Raw genomic sequence first — 15,208 nt, forward strand, 5'->3', positions numbered from 1 at the left:
AGGTAGGAACTATATATTTTAATTTAATAATTATGGATAATTTTATAGTATAGTTTTTAAAAGGATTGTTTTTTGCACATTATTTATATATTTTCCGACATCTACGAGAATTTTCTTAATTTATTTTTCTCTATACATTATAATTATCTAGAATTATTTATAAATTTGTAAAAAAAATCAAATAATTTTATAGTGTCGAAAATATGAGTTGAAATATTTCATTACATGTGAGACTATTTTTTCTTTTTTTTAGCATTGTAAACCATTTAAATTTTATGAAAAATTTATAGATTAAAAAAATTACAACATACATCATTACTAAAAAAAAACGTTTTTTTTTAAGGATCATACAATTAATTTTTCCAAGAATATTTCCAACCATTCCCAAAACTCCACTTTATAATGTTGTTAGACATTACTAATATATAATTGCAATTTTACTTATTTTATTTTAAAATATTAAAATAATTTTCATTGATACAATTATTAGTGTGTGTTTGGAAATAGTTGTCGGCAATCTATACTCAATTCCAATTGTAGGATGACTATTCAAAATCAAATACACTCTTATAAGGATATATGAGAAGTGATTTTTGTGTTTAAATAAATATGCTAAATCTATTAATTACTTTTAATTATACTCAATTTTAATTACATAATAACTTTCTAAATGGAGCTTTAAAGTTGTCATTGTGTTGTTGGTAGTGTAAACATTGATAGATGAGGTGATCATGTTAGAAAAATTAATAATAAACCCAAGATCTATTTGTATATAACATAGAACACAATAGTAATATATAATAATTAGGTATGTGTACCTGATTAATCCATAACAATTATCTCTGTTTGATCCACAGCAGTTATTCCAATTTGATAGTGCAATACTATCAACTAAGTCTTCCTCCCTAGATCTCTAAATCAGAAGCAGTTTATTTTATTATCAAAAGGTATACAATTGTGATGAGACAATATGTATTTATAGAGTTAGGGAGGGGACTTAGCTACAAAACCCTAGTTGGGCTGGGCCTGCTCATCAAAGGCTTCAGTCAACTAGAAAAGCCCACACTTCTGCTTCACCTAGACTTTACACACAGATGCTAAGCCCATTAACAATTGATCACCAACAATATGGGCTACCACAGCAAAGAACTATCCAATCAACCCAAGTTTTAATAAAACCAATAAAATTTAATGTAAGCCCAAATAAAAGTCTAACATTCTCCCACTTGGGCTACATTGATTTTAATACATATATATTATATATCAAAATAATTTTATTTGAAAACGACTCATGGGTTGAACAACAAGAAAACATTTGTGGCCACTTTAAAAAATGATAGTTCTCTGATAGCATCTCAACATACCGGTCCAATTTAACCTTTGATAATGAACTATGACAGTCATATTGTTTTTAACTCAACAAAAGACATTCATAATCACAAATACCAAAGTATTAAATCGACATGGTCAATAAGTCTAGTAGTGTGGTAAGGAATTATGTTCAACATGTGATCAATTTAAAATAACATAATATCCTTATCAGTCCTCAATTTCACTGATACCGTGATGCTTAATAAATAAGCCAGTGAAATTCATCATACACCACTTAACATAAGTAAGTGTCACTAAACTTGCTTAAAAAATTAAGCCAACAACATATCATTGTTATTAAGCAAATATACTTAAAATACAATGATCACAACAAGATATGAACTACATGCTTTCAATTCAATTATTCTCGAGAATATAACAAAGCCTAACTGAAAGCATAAACATCCAATAATAAAAAAAGTATTGGCCCACAAAGTAGTTCATAACATCAACAAGTAAATTACATATAAATGTAATCTCAAAAGATAAAGCAAGAAACTCCCACTAACCCAAAGGAACAAAAGATTATAAAATGCCTATATCAAAAACATGTTTATCAAACAATATGGCACTTAATCCTTTGGTTAGAGGATCTGCAAACATCAACTCGGTCTTTCAATATTCTATCACAATGTCTCCTTTCTTAACCAAGTCTTTAATAGTGAGATACTTTATTTCCTTATATTTAGAAGCACTACTAATCTCATTATTCTTTGAAAAGAAAACAACAATACTATTATCACAATAGATTAGTATAGGAGAGGAAATAGGATCAACTAGTCGTATCTATAAAAACAAAAATTCTTTAACCATAGAGCTTGCAAAGATGCACCATAACATACGTCAAATTCAACATATATAGTAGATGATACGATTAAAGTCTATTTAACACTTTTTCAAGAAATAGCAGCACCAACAAAAGTGAAAATATAGCCAGAAGTTGACTTTAAATCATCTACATAACCACCAAAATCTGAATCTGAATAACCAACAACTTAAAGATTGTTGACATGCTTATACACAAGCATAAAACTCTTCCTTCTATGCAAATATCTCAAAACTTTATTAGCTGCAACCCAATGATCATGGCCAGGATCAGATATATATCTCCTAAGAACATCGACCATGAAAGCAATATCAGGTCTAGTGCAAACCTAAGCATACATCAAACTCCCTACTGCACTTGCATATGGGACATTCTTCATTGCTTCTCTTTCTAAGTTGTTCTTGGGACATTGCTGTTTAGTGAACTTGTCCCCTTTCAGAATAGGAACAGAACCAACTTTACACAAATCCATGTTGAACCTTTTGAGCACACGATTAATGTAAGCTTCTTGAGATAAGCCAAGAACTTTTCGATTTTTGTCACGATGGATCGCAATCCCCAAAACATAGGATGCATCTCCAAGATCTTTCATATCAAAATTGGAAGACAGAAAATTTTTGGTCTCATTTAGTAATGACAAATCACTGCTGGCAAGTAAAATATCATCTACATAAAGAACAAGAAAAATATGATGTCTCCCACTGATCTTCATATAAATACACTAGTCAAACTTGTTCTCGATGAAACCCAACAGTGACACAACCTTATCAAACTTCAAGTACCACTGGTGAGATGCCTGTTTGAGACCATAAATGGATCGTTTTAACTTGCAAACCAAGTTGTCATTTCCATTTTCCTCGAAGCCTTCAGATTGAGACATAAAAAATTTGCTCACTCAATTCTCCATTCAGAACAATAGTTTTAACATCCATTTGATGCAACTAAATCAAAATGCGCAACTAAGGCCATAATAATTCTGAATGAATCTTTAGTGGAAACAGGTGAGAAAGTTTCAGTGTAATCAATACCTTCTCTTTGAGTAAAGCCTTTAGCCACTAAACACGCTTTAAACCTTTCAATCTGTCCCTTTTTATCCCTTTTAGTTCTTAAAAAAATTCATTTGCAACCTATTGGTTTGAAACCATCAGGTAATAAAACTAACTTCCTCATATACATTATTTTTGTCCATGAACTTAATCTCATCATTCATAGCTTCTATCCATTATGAAGAATGTGGACAATTAGGTGCTTCACTATAAGTGAGAGGTTCCACAAAATGACCAAGATTACATTCACCTTCTCCAAGGTAAATAAAATTATCATCACATCTTATTGACATCTTTTGTCTTTGAGATCTCCATATAGGAGGTACTTCTGGAATAACCTCTATTTATTGACCATCATTTTGAATGACATATTCCACAATTAGATTTCTCTGATAACAAGACCCTCATCAACAACAAAACCTTCTTCAATAATAGGTTCCTCATCAATAGTAGGACCCTCGTCATCTTAAATAGTAGGAGCAATATATTCATCAGCAATGTGAGCGTTATCAACTAGAGTAAGAATAAGACTGCTATTATTATCATCTCTTGAAAAAGACATAGGAATAAAAATTCCTTTAGATGACTCCCCCATTTCAAGAGATGGTGAATGAATATTTTCAGCAACATCAAAATTTAGCAGTCTGAGATTCAACAATTCACGTACCACGAGTAGGACAGTAAAAGCAATAGCCTTTCGAGCGCATTGGATAACCAATGAAATAACAGCGATTTGTTCTCGGATCTAACTTTTTCAAATTAGGATCATAAATCTTTACTTCAGCTGGACAACCCCATACACGAAGATGATTCAGACTAGGCTTCCGCCCAGTCCACAACTTAATAAGGGGTTTTGGGAACAGATTTACTCGGAACACGATTTAAAATATAAGTTGCAGTCATAAGTGCTTCACCCCATAAAAAACTCTGGAAGATTTGATCTACGCATCATACTTCTAACCATATCCATGAGAGTGCGATTTCTCCTTTCAGCAACGCCATTTTGCTCAGGTGAACCAGGCATAGTGTATTGAACAACTATACCATTTTCTTGTAAGTACTCTGCAAAAGGCCCCATGTGTTGTCCAGATTCTGTATAACGACCATAATATTCTCCTCCACAATCAGAATGAACAACTTTGATGAATCTTCCTAATTGTTTCTCAACCTCATTTCGAAAAATTTTGAATTTATCAAGGGCGTCAGATTTTTCTTTAATTAAATAGGTGAATCCATAACGAGAAAAATCATTGATAAAAGTGATAAAATACTTGTTTCTGCACAACGTGGTGGAATAAGGACCACTGATGTCAGTGTGGATAATTTCCAATAAAGATTGACTGCGGTTTGCAGTCTTCTTTCTTGTTTTAGTCAATTTTCCACGAGTACAATCAACACAAGTATCCCAACCAGAAACATCAACAGGAGGAAGAATTTTAGCTAGAAGGAATCGATCATTTTTGTTTAGAAATATGTCCCAATATATCGTGCCATAATAATAAGGATGTTATTTTAATATAAGATTTCTTACCCACAATATTCACAGCATTGAAAAAGGAAGCTAAGGAAGTCAATGATAATTTGAAAAGAATATCAGAGTAAAAACAGTTTGCATAATGTCAACACTATAATTGGCAAAACGAAAAGAAAATCATTGTTTAACTAAAAGCGGAAGCGGAAGCGAAACTGAATTACTTTAAAAGTAAGAATCAAGAAAGTACTGTTCAAAACAATCTGAACACTAAGCTGTAATTCAAGAATAAGTGTGCCAATATAGATAACATCAACTCTAACATAAGTGCCACTTTAAGCTTTGACTCCCTCTCACTTATCTTCTGAGATCCCTTAGCCCCTGGTTGTGGTTGCTTCTTTTCATATTTTCTTTATCCTTTGCTGGGCTTGAGTTGAGAAACAAAGTGAGAAGACTCATTCTTCTCATTTTACAGCTTGCTTTGCTTAACTTTATACTGAGAAATAAGGTTACTAACACTTTATATTTTACTATAAGTGTTTAGGTTGTCTTGATAAGGCTGAAAGAGGCAGGAAGTGCATGAAGAACTTGAAGAATAGTGTAAAAGTCGGGAAGAGGAATATTATAATCTTTCAACTTGTACTGAACTTTAGTAATTTTGAAAATGAAACCTGTCACTCCGTTGATTTATCATACTGAATAATTGTCATAGCATCCAAAAGATGTCCAACTGCAATGATTTCACTAGTGTTAAATAGTTTTCCACTTCTTTGAAATATTCATTAGCATTTGTGGTGTTTGGCAAACCACCAAAAGATGTTCAGGAATTAAACGGTTCATAGAAATGAGACTAAGATGATGTGAATTTTTCCAATGTGCATGAAGAATTTTTTTTTTTTTTTTTTGGCAACAATTCTGATATTAGAATAAGATCAGCAGATTTTTCTTCTCGAAAGCATAAGTCCAAATCTATTATGCCTAAAGTAATTTTCACATCTCGTTTCCATGTCTTAAAGTTGGAAGCATTCAGAATTCAGATGAAAACGTTATTAATGTTCTCAGAAAGGAGACCAAAAAATCCAAAAATTAAAACTTGAATAAGCAATATGAGCAATGCATTAAAAAATATTATAGAGTCAACTGGTCATTATAAACTCCCCTTTGGGGTGAGAATATAACACACACATGATCTACCTTCATGAAGTTAACAACAAAGAAAAAATACATATCATTTAAGAATTTTATTACCTTTGGGCAAATAAATTTCTTAAAAATATGTATTAATTCAAGCAAAAAATAATAATAAATTTATATATTTAAATTATTACCTTTGGGCAAATAATTAAAATATACACATTTAATATTAACTCACTTCATGGAATGTGAACTAATATATATAACTACTACCTTTGGGCAAGTAATTACACATATAGCCAACCAAAATAAATATTTTCTATAACATATGAAATTTGGTGATAAAATAATCATTAAAAATTTAATAATTTTCAACCAAATTTCTAAAAAGTTATATATAAATTGCTTGTAATATATTGATAATAAAAAATAAAGTGTCCACCATAACACATTATTTTTACATCAAACAATCAAGTTTTAAAATTTTAGAACAACAAATAATGGAAAAATGTGAAATAAAGAATATTGGTGGAGATTACATAGTCAAGATAAATCAAATAAGAGAGTGACTATGTCATACGGAACGAGAAGAAACCCAAAAAATTTTCTATGATCGACAGATTTCGAAAAATCATCAAAAAATATTTTTAATAATTTTTTAACTGCATAATTATCATTAAAATAATAATAATTATTAAACGGCGTCAAAAAATTAATTAAAAATCACCAAAAATTCAGAAATCAAATTCTAATAATGTTGAAAAAAAAGAATCGTCGAAAACGGAGTCACGAAACTACCTCACTCTCTCTCACTCTCACAAGCTCGCGAGTGGGCTTCGTCCCAGCAGGTTGTCTTCAACCTCCAGCAACCTCCATGGCTGAAAAAATGGATTTTGTGCGACCCGGTTCAGACCCGAGCGGGTCGGGACGAAATTTCGGCCAAAAAAGTGACGAAATGGACGGGAAAAAGAGGGATTTTGATTGGTTTACGATTTCTAATAGATCTATGGTATTAATTTCATGCAACAACACATAAACTTAAGTAGATCTAAATTAAAACTAATCTAAAAACTAAAGAAGCAAAGTAACCCGAAAATTTGATCCAATTCGGAAATTAAACTTTTAGAAACATTTTAAATCAATGATTGATGAGATATGTACAATTAATTTCAGATTATAATCAATAGAATTGAAAAACACAAAATTAATTTCATAAAGAAAATATATAAACCCTAAAAGTTTAATCTTAAAATTCTCCTAATTTACTCAATGATTTTATGCAAGTAATATATCAAAAGCAAGAGAATTTAATGAGGAATAAAACCCCTAAACTTTTAAGATCGAAAAATAAAAAATTCAACATAAAATAATAACGAAATTAATATGTAATTGGAAAAAAAAAAAAGGTAACATATACATATTAATTGTTATAAAAATTATAGGTTCTAAATCATATACAATAGGCAATCTGATACCACATGTTAGAAAAATTAATAATAAACCCAAGATCTATTTGTATATAACATAGAACACAATAGTAATATATAATAATTAGGTATGTGTACCTGATTAATCCATAGCAATTATCTCTGTTTGATCCACAACAGTTATTCCAATTTGATAGTGCAATACTATCAACTAAGTCTTCCTCCCTAGATCTCTAAATCAGAAGCAGTTTATTTTATCTGATTATCAAAAGGTATACAATTGTGATGAGACAATATGTATTTATAGAGTTAGGGAGGGGACTTAGCTACAAAACCCTAGTTGGCCGGGCTCGCTCATCAAAGGCTTCAGTCAACTAGAAAAGCCCACACTTCTGCTTCACCTAGACTTTACACACAGATGCTAAGCCCATTAACAATTGATCACCAACAATATGGGCTACCACAGCAAAGAACTATCCAATCAACCCAAGTTTTAATAAAACCAATAAAATTTAATGTAAGCCCAAATAAAAGTCTAACAGACCATATTTTTTAGGATTAAGACAATTTTAAATCTTGTATTTTAGAAGAATTATTGATTAGATATTCTGTTTTGTTAAATGATAAAATAGATTTTGTATTTTTTAAATTAATATAAATATGACCTTGAGTTCAATTTTCGACAATCTTTTTAATATAACTAATTTGAAGACAATTCATAACACGAACAGATACAAAAAACATAACCAGTTTTATCATAATACTTCTACATCAGATTATTATTAAATTTTATTTTGATAAAAATAATTCAAGGTATTATTTAGTACTATTTTAAAAACCACAAAGTTGAATTTATCATTTAACAAAATAAATTATCCAATCAATAAAATTTACAAAATACAAGATCCGAAATAGTATTTACTATTTTTTATCGATAAATATAATAAAAGTTCATTTGTTTTAAGATTGTCAACTTAAATATTGATCCTCCATCAAAATAGACCATCTAATTGAAGGATCTTGCATTCAAATCATGTAAATTTCTAATATGTTTTCAATTAGTTGGATTTCTTGTACTAATAATAGTTTTGTGTATATTTTGTATGCTTGTTTTTTGATTATTTTGTAATCTTTTTGAGAGATTAATCAATAAGATACTTCAAGTTAAAAATTTGAGATATCATCTTATGTAGTGTTAAGCTCTCAAATATTAAGACTATGCATTTTCTTTTCATTAAATTAACCATATTCATGCCATCCTATCCTACCAATTATTTTTATTTTTATATTTTAACTAATATTTTCATAATTTTGTCATTTTTTTCCTTCTAAGAAGTTCTTACACATGTAACAGCTCCATATAGCTAGGTCTGATTTAAAACAAAACTTTCTAAGGAGTTTTTTAACATTAGGACAATTATTCTTGTACATTTTCATTTTCTAATAATGATATAAATTTTACTAATCTTTATTGTTGAATTTTACTCTTAAAATAATTATTATAATCTACAATAATTCTAAAATTAGCCGTTGTAAAAGAAAATAAAAAACAATTAACCTACAATATATAGTAACTTTTTCAAAATTAATACCATTTTCTCAAATGAATTCTTTCCTTAATTATTTTTGTCATAAGAACCAACCACCATTCAGTTATTTTCCTTTATCTAGTTACATATGAAAGACTTTCATGGTTATTATTAATTAGTAAAGCATATGATTTCAAAAAAAAAAAAAAAATTAAAATTAAAATAGTAAAGCATACTTTTTCCACATTTTCTTTCCTAAATTTCACAAAAATTGCATTTATTTATCGTTTTCTTTTTCTTTTTGGAGGGTGTGTTTTAATTATAGATAATTTATATGTTAGGTTCCCTTTACTTTTGGAAATTTTGTCATAATTGAGTACATAGATGAAATAATTGTTTCAAAAGAGAATGACCTTGGAGTAGAACCTTGGGAAATTTGTATCTTTGAGCATATATTATACATGAGCATTTTTATTGAGAATTAGTGTTGCTTAGTACTTTCTAGATATATCGCTTTGTAATTGACTAGTGAATTTTGATACTCCTTACAAATTATTATATTAAACTATATGAGACCTGATATTTAGTTGGACCAATAGTGATATTGTTGGAAATATTGAATTGTCACATGTTTATCACTTTGTAATTATGAGCTGGCAGTAGGTGATATTAGGTCATTCTAGAATTACCAATTGCATTGGATTCTCTTTTCTGTAGCCAATTAGAATAGGAAAGAATATACCTTATTATTCCTGATATTCTTTAGGGTCATTGTACTATATATATCCGTTGTACACACTGTACAATCCATTCAAAAATTCAATACAAAATTCTACAGAAAAAGAATTTCTCTCTCTCTTTTATTTGTTTTTGCTGCTATACTCTTTTTCTCTTGGTATCAGAGCCAATGGCTTCTACAGCTTCAAAAGGTGACTCTTCAGTCAACAACGACAGACCAGCGGCCGTCGATGCTCCACCTCCAGCTCCAGTCCACGCAACGCCCATTCCAGCAGCTGTACCAGCGTTACCGGCGCCTCTGCATCAGCCTTTTGCTCCTATAGCCACTCGCCTTGACAGAGATAACTACCCTTACTGGCGGTCACATGTGGTTCCTGCTGTGTGTGCTCACGATCTCGAAGGTTTCCTATTTGGCACAAGACCATGCCCTCCTCAGTTCGTCGAGATGCATCCTGTTCCTAATCAAGAAATATAGAGGCAGGTAAATCCCTTATACACTATTTGGATTAGAACTGACCAAGCAATATTAAGTTGGCTGCTCAAATCTATCTCTGAGGCTATGTTAGGTCATGTCCTGCGTAGTCATTTTTCCTATGAGCTTTGGTCTCTCTTAGAGAACCTGTTTACCACTCAATCTCGAGCACGTCTCCTCCAGTTGAGATATCAACTTCAGTCTCTCAAGAAAGGATCCATGTCTATTCACGACTACATCCTCAAAATGAAGGCCATAGCAGCTAGTCTCAACTCTGCTGGACAAACTTTCAGTGATGACGATCTCATACTCTATATTCTCGGTGGTCTTAGAGCTGAGTATGACTCTGTATTCATTAATCTTACATCAAGAGCTGATCAACTTACTCTATCAGAGGTTCAATATCTTCTTCAGAGCCAACACTGCTCCAAACACAGATCTTGCCAATCCCACTGCAAACTTTGCTGCTCGCAACAAAAAACCATTTGTTCCCTCCAGTTCTGGCAGATCCACCAACTTTCGCGGTCGTGGTCGCGGCCGAGGTAGAGGAAATCAAGGAAGAGTTATCTGTCAAACTTAACAATATTCTGTGTGTGCCTGATATTGCTAATAATCTTTTAAGTGTTTCCCAGCTCACCAAAGATAACAATGCTTACGCCAAATTTTGTGCTGATTCTTGTGTTTTAAAGGACATGGATTCGAAGAAGGTTCTTCTTCAAGGGAAGGTTAGCAACAGACTCTATCAAGTCACAGCACCAGTAGCATGCTCGTCAAGTCACACTCCAACTAGTGTCTCGTCAACCAATAACAATACCAATGTCTGTTCTAGTTTTGAGTAAGTCCAGTCCTATTTTCAAGTGTCTGTCAATGAGTCAAGATTGTGGCATTCTAGGCTAGGCCATCCTTCCCTTAATGTACTCAAACATGTTCTAATTAATGAAAAAAAAATCTTTACCCTCTACTATATAATTTTGCTCTAGTTGCCAACTTGGTAAAGCTCATCACAAAGCATATATCTTTTCCCTTAGGGAATCAAAGCAGCCTCTAGAACTCATTCATTCAGATATATGGGGACCATCCCCCAATATATCTAGACATGGCTATCGCTACTACATACACTTCATAGATGATTTTAGCCGTTATACATGGATATTTCCACTCAAAACAAAAGATGAGGCCTTACCAGCATTCAAAATTTTTCAAACTCAAATTGAAAAACAACTAAACACCACTATCAAAATTGTCCAAACAGATTGGGGTGGAGAATATCGAAAGTTTGAGCCTTACCTCAAGTCCATAGGAATTAGATTCAGACACCCTTGCCCTCACACTCATCAACAAAATGGAAAAGCTGAGCATAAACATCGACACATTGTCGAGACTGGTCTAACACTTCTAGCACACTCTAGTATGCCTCAACGCTTCTAGTGGGAAGCCTTCCAAACAGCCACCTTCCTAATCAATCACCTACCCACACCGGTTCTACAATATAAATGTCCTATGCAGAAACTTTTTGGTCTCTCCCCTAACTATAAGTTCCTCAAGACCTTCGGGTGTGCGTGTTATCCCTATCTCCGTCCATACAACTCTAACAAATTGCAGTTTCGGTCAGCCAAATGCGTCTTTCTTGGATATAGTCCAAGTCAAAAAGGCTATCTGTGTTTCCACTCTCCGGGTCGTGTCTATGTCGCAAGTAGTGTCTCTTTCAATGAAGATGAGTTTTTTTTTTGCCAGTGGTTTCACTTATCCATCTGCCCATACAGATCAACCAATCACCTCCACTCAATATCCTCAATGGCTCCCATATCTTCCTAGTGTAACGTCCGATTCTGCTACTGGTGTTGTGACAGATGTCGTGGTTGGTTACTCACCCTCCTTTCAAGAAGAACCTGCTTCATCTTCTCCTGTTCCAAACTCACGACATACAACAGCCCCTTATTCTCCTCGCACCCCATCCATCACAGCCTCCTCTTCCAAATCCACTTCATCCGAATCCACCATGCCCTTACATATTCCATTACCCTTATCTCCTCTGCCTTCTCACTCATCTCATCCTAGACCACAAACTTCTTGTAAAGCTCCAATTCAAGGTAGGACATTTCAGCTTGTTCTCTTGAATGTTCCTTGATTTTATTTGAGTTTGATATGTGATTTTTAGAAGTTTAGGGGCTGTGAGTATGTAATTGATTTGATTTTATTTTCTGGAGTTAGATGTTGATTATTTTGAGTGATTAGAGCTGAATTGATTGGTTATCTCCTCTGCCTTCTCACTCATCTTATCTCCTCTGCCTTCTCACTCATCTCATCCTCGACCACAAACTTCATGTAAAGCTCCAATTCAAGGTAGGACATTTTAGCTTGTTCTCTTGAATGTTCCTTGATTTTATTTTGAGTTTGATATGTGATTTTTGGAAGTTTAGGGGCTGTGAGTATGTAATTGATTTGATTTTCTTTTTTGGAGTTAGATGTTGATTATTTTGAGTGATTAGAGCTGAATTGATTGGTTATTGTGAGGTTTGGGTAGAATTGGAGTTTAAGAGCTCAAGTTGGAGCTCTAATGGTGGAATGAGATTTTGTGTAAATTGTTGCATTCTTTTGCTTGTGTTTGGTGTATTATAGTGCATACAGGTTTTCTGGAAGCTATGGGCAAATTCGGGATTGAATTGAATTAAGGGGAGTAATTTTTGGGTTCCCAGCTCAGAACCGGAATTCCGATTCCTGGGGGCCTGTAGCAACCGGTTGACCGGTTGGTGCCAAGAACCGGACTTCCGGTTGGGAACCGGTCTGCCGGTTGGAGCTTTTTCCAGAACCTTAGTTTTTCTTGTTTCCGTGTAATTTAAGGTGTTAGCATCCTTTTTATCGATAGGGTTATCCTTATTTCTGATTTTAAATCCCCAATAAGTGTTTAGCGTGTCTCTCATCGAATTCTGAACGTTATGGTTTAGGGCCCCGTAAAGCGTCGAGCTGCGTTTCCACTCAGGCTGACCGGCACACTTGAGCACGGAACGAGGTAAGATAGCATAAGAATGTATATATGAATATATGCTTGTTTTAATTATTTACACTACTAACACTAATTGTTTATGAGATTTTAAGGGTGTTAGTATAGTGTAGGATATCGATGGGGTTACGGTGTTACCAACACGAGTACCAGGGGGTACGTCGTGCATGTGGTACAACACTTAGTAATTCCCAGTAGTACATTGATGACTCTACCAACACGAGTACAGAGTTGGTACTTTGGTGCATATGGTACAGAGGTCGTACTTCCCTTAAGAACGTTCTTAATCATTTGGTGAGCTCATTGTTGGGCTCAGGGCGGCTTAAGCATTAAGCCAGTTTAGCATTGCTTATATACATGTTTTGCATATCTTACTGAGTCTGTTGACTCATCAGTTTGCTACCTTGTGTAGGTAAGGGAAAAGCTAAGCTGGAGGAACAGTGAGATGGAGCTTGGCAATGATTGTACATATCGCGGTAGTGCAACTTGGAGGGTCTGGGTCTTATTATATTTTGAAGTATAGTTTAGTTTCCTGTTGTTTTAAAAAAAATATTACTAGTGGATATTGTATTAGTAAAATACTTTTAAATCGTATTTTGATACTCGGGATCCCGACCCATATGTTTATAAAGTTATAATATATTAAAATTATCTTTTGAGTTTAGTAAATTATAAATACGGGCGTTACAGTTTGGTATTAGAGCCACCAGGTTGTTCATTGAAGACCGTCAAGATATGTACAATCAAGGCCAGTGTCGAGCTCAACTCACGGTTATGTAAGCTTTACTTTTTGCAAACTGTTTTAAGATATATTGCATATATGATTAATAGATGTTTTAAAACCCTAAATTCGGTATTGGAAAAATATTTTGACCACTGTCTAACCTACATGCCTTGTGGGTTCGCAGGCTAAGTCCTAACTAATGGATGCCCAGCGAAACTGAAAAAAATTAAATCTCTCCCCCCAAACTAATGATGCACACTGTCCCCAATGTGTTAAAATAAAATTGTGGTTGAGAGATACTTACCTGAGCGCCACATCAACAAGCGGTTGACGCCCGTAATAAGCGTCATGGAAGACAACTTGAAAATTGTTGTTGTACTTGCCTTCAAGCTTTGCAAGTGATGAGTTTGAACTAAAATTAGCACCAACAACATAAGACTTTGGATGATGTGCTTGGGGAGAAGCCTTTCGTAGCTCGTAGAGGATATAATATGATGTTGATGAAATATATGGATTCATTGGTGGTTTATCAGTCAATATCATTGATGAAGTCGAATCAATGATGCCATGTTCTTCTTCATCCTCCAATGTCACAGTTTCTACACTTTCATCTGACAACTCTTCTTCTTGTTGCTCACTCTCCACTTGGCTATCCATACCCTCACTTGTGATTTCATATTCAATGATTTCCTCTTCACAAGGATCTTGATCTTCAATTGTAGGCTCATTATCTTCCTTGTATTCAAATAATGACCCTTCTTCATTGTACCAACAACTCTCATAACTTTCATCATTGGAGTTATTACATTCTGAATCATGAGTCATTGAATTATCACATAAGGATCTCACCATGTCAGTTAAGCGATTAATCTCTCCTGAAAGTGATTGTAGAAGTGATAGTAGTTGCTCCTCTTTTTCAGTTTGTTGGGATGAATTTGGGCAATAAGGTGGGTATTGGTGACTCCAACCCTGAAGTGATGGATCCCAATGCCAGTCGTAATCAAAATCTGCCATATTATTCAATGGATCTATTACGTCATAGCCTCTCATTAATAGAGGCGCTCCAGTGACCTCTGCTCCATAATTAACCCAACTTCTTGTTTCATCATTAAGTCCATTATAAAAGAGCCACGTAAAACATCCACTTGAGAAAGTGGGATAACATCTCTCTCCAAGCTCTTTAAATCTCCTCCAAGCAGAATAGAATGGTTCATTGTGTTGTTGAGCAAAATCCTCAAGATATAGCATCTGGATTTATCTTGCAGGTTAAACTCATAAGTAAAACAGTAGTAAAATTAAAAAATAAAACTAAATTAGTACTAAAAAGATAAAAATTTGAAACAACAAAATTAATACTAAAACTAAAAAGAAAAACCAAATTAGAACAAAATTTAATTTTTAATAATATTACAAAATTTATTCTAAAAGAATGAGATTAGAAATAAGCAAAAAGAATTAACCAAAGTAGA

Source organism: Cannabis sativa, chromosome X (assembly GCF_029168945.1).
Source record: "Cannabis sativa cultivar Pink pepper isolate KNU-18-1 chromosome X, ASM2916894v1, whole genome shotgun sequence".
Taxonomy (NCBI): domain Eukaryota; kingdom Viridiplantae; phylum Streptophyta; class Magnoliopsida; order Rosales; family Cannabaceae; genus Cannabis; species Cannabis sativa.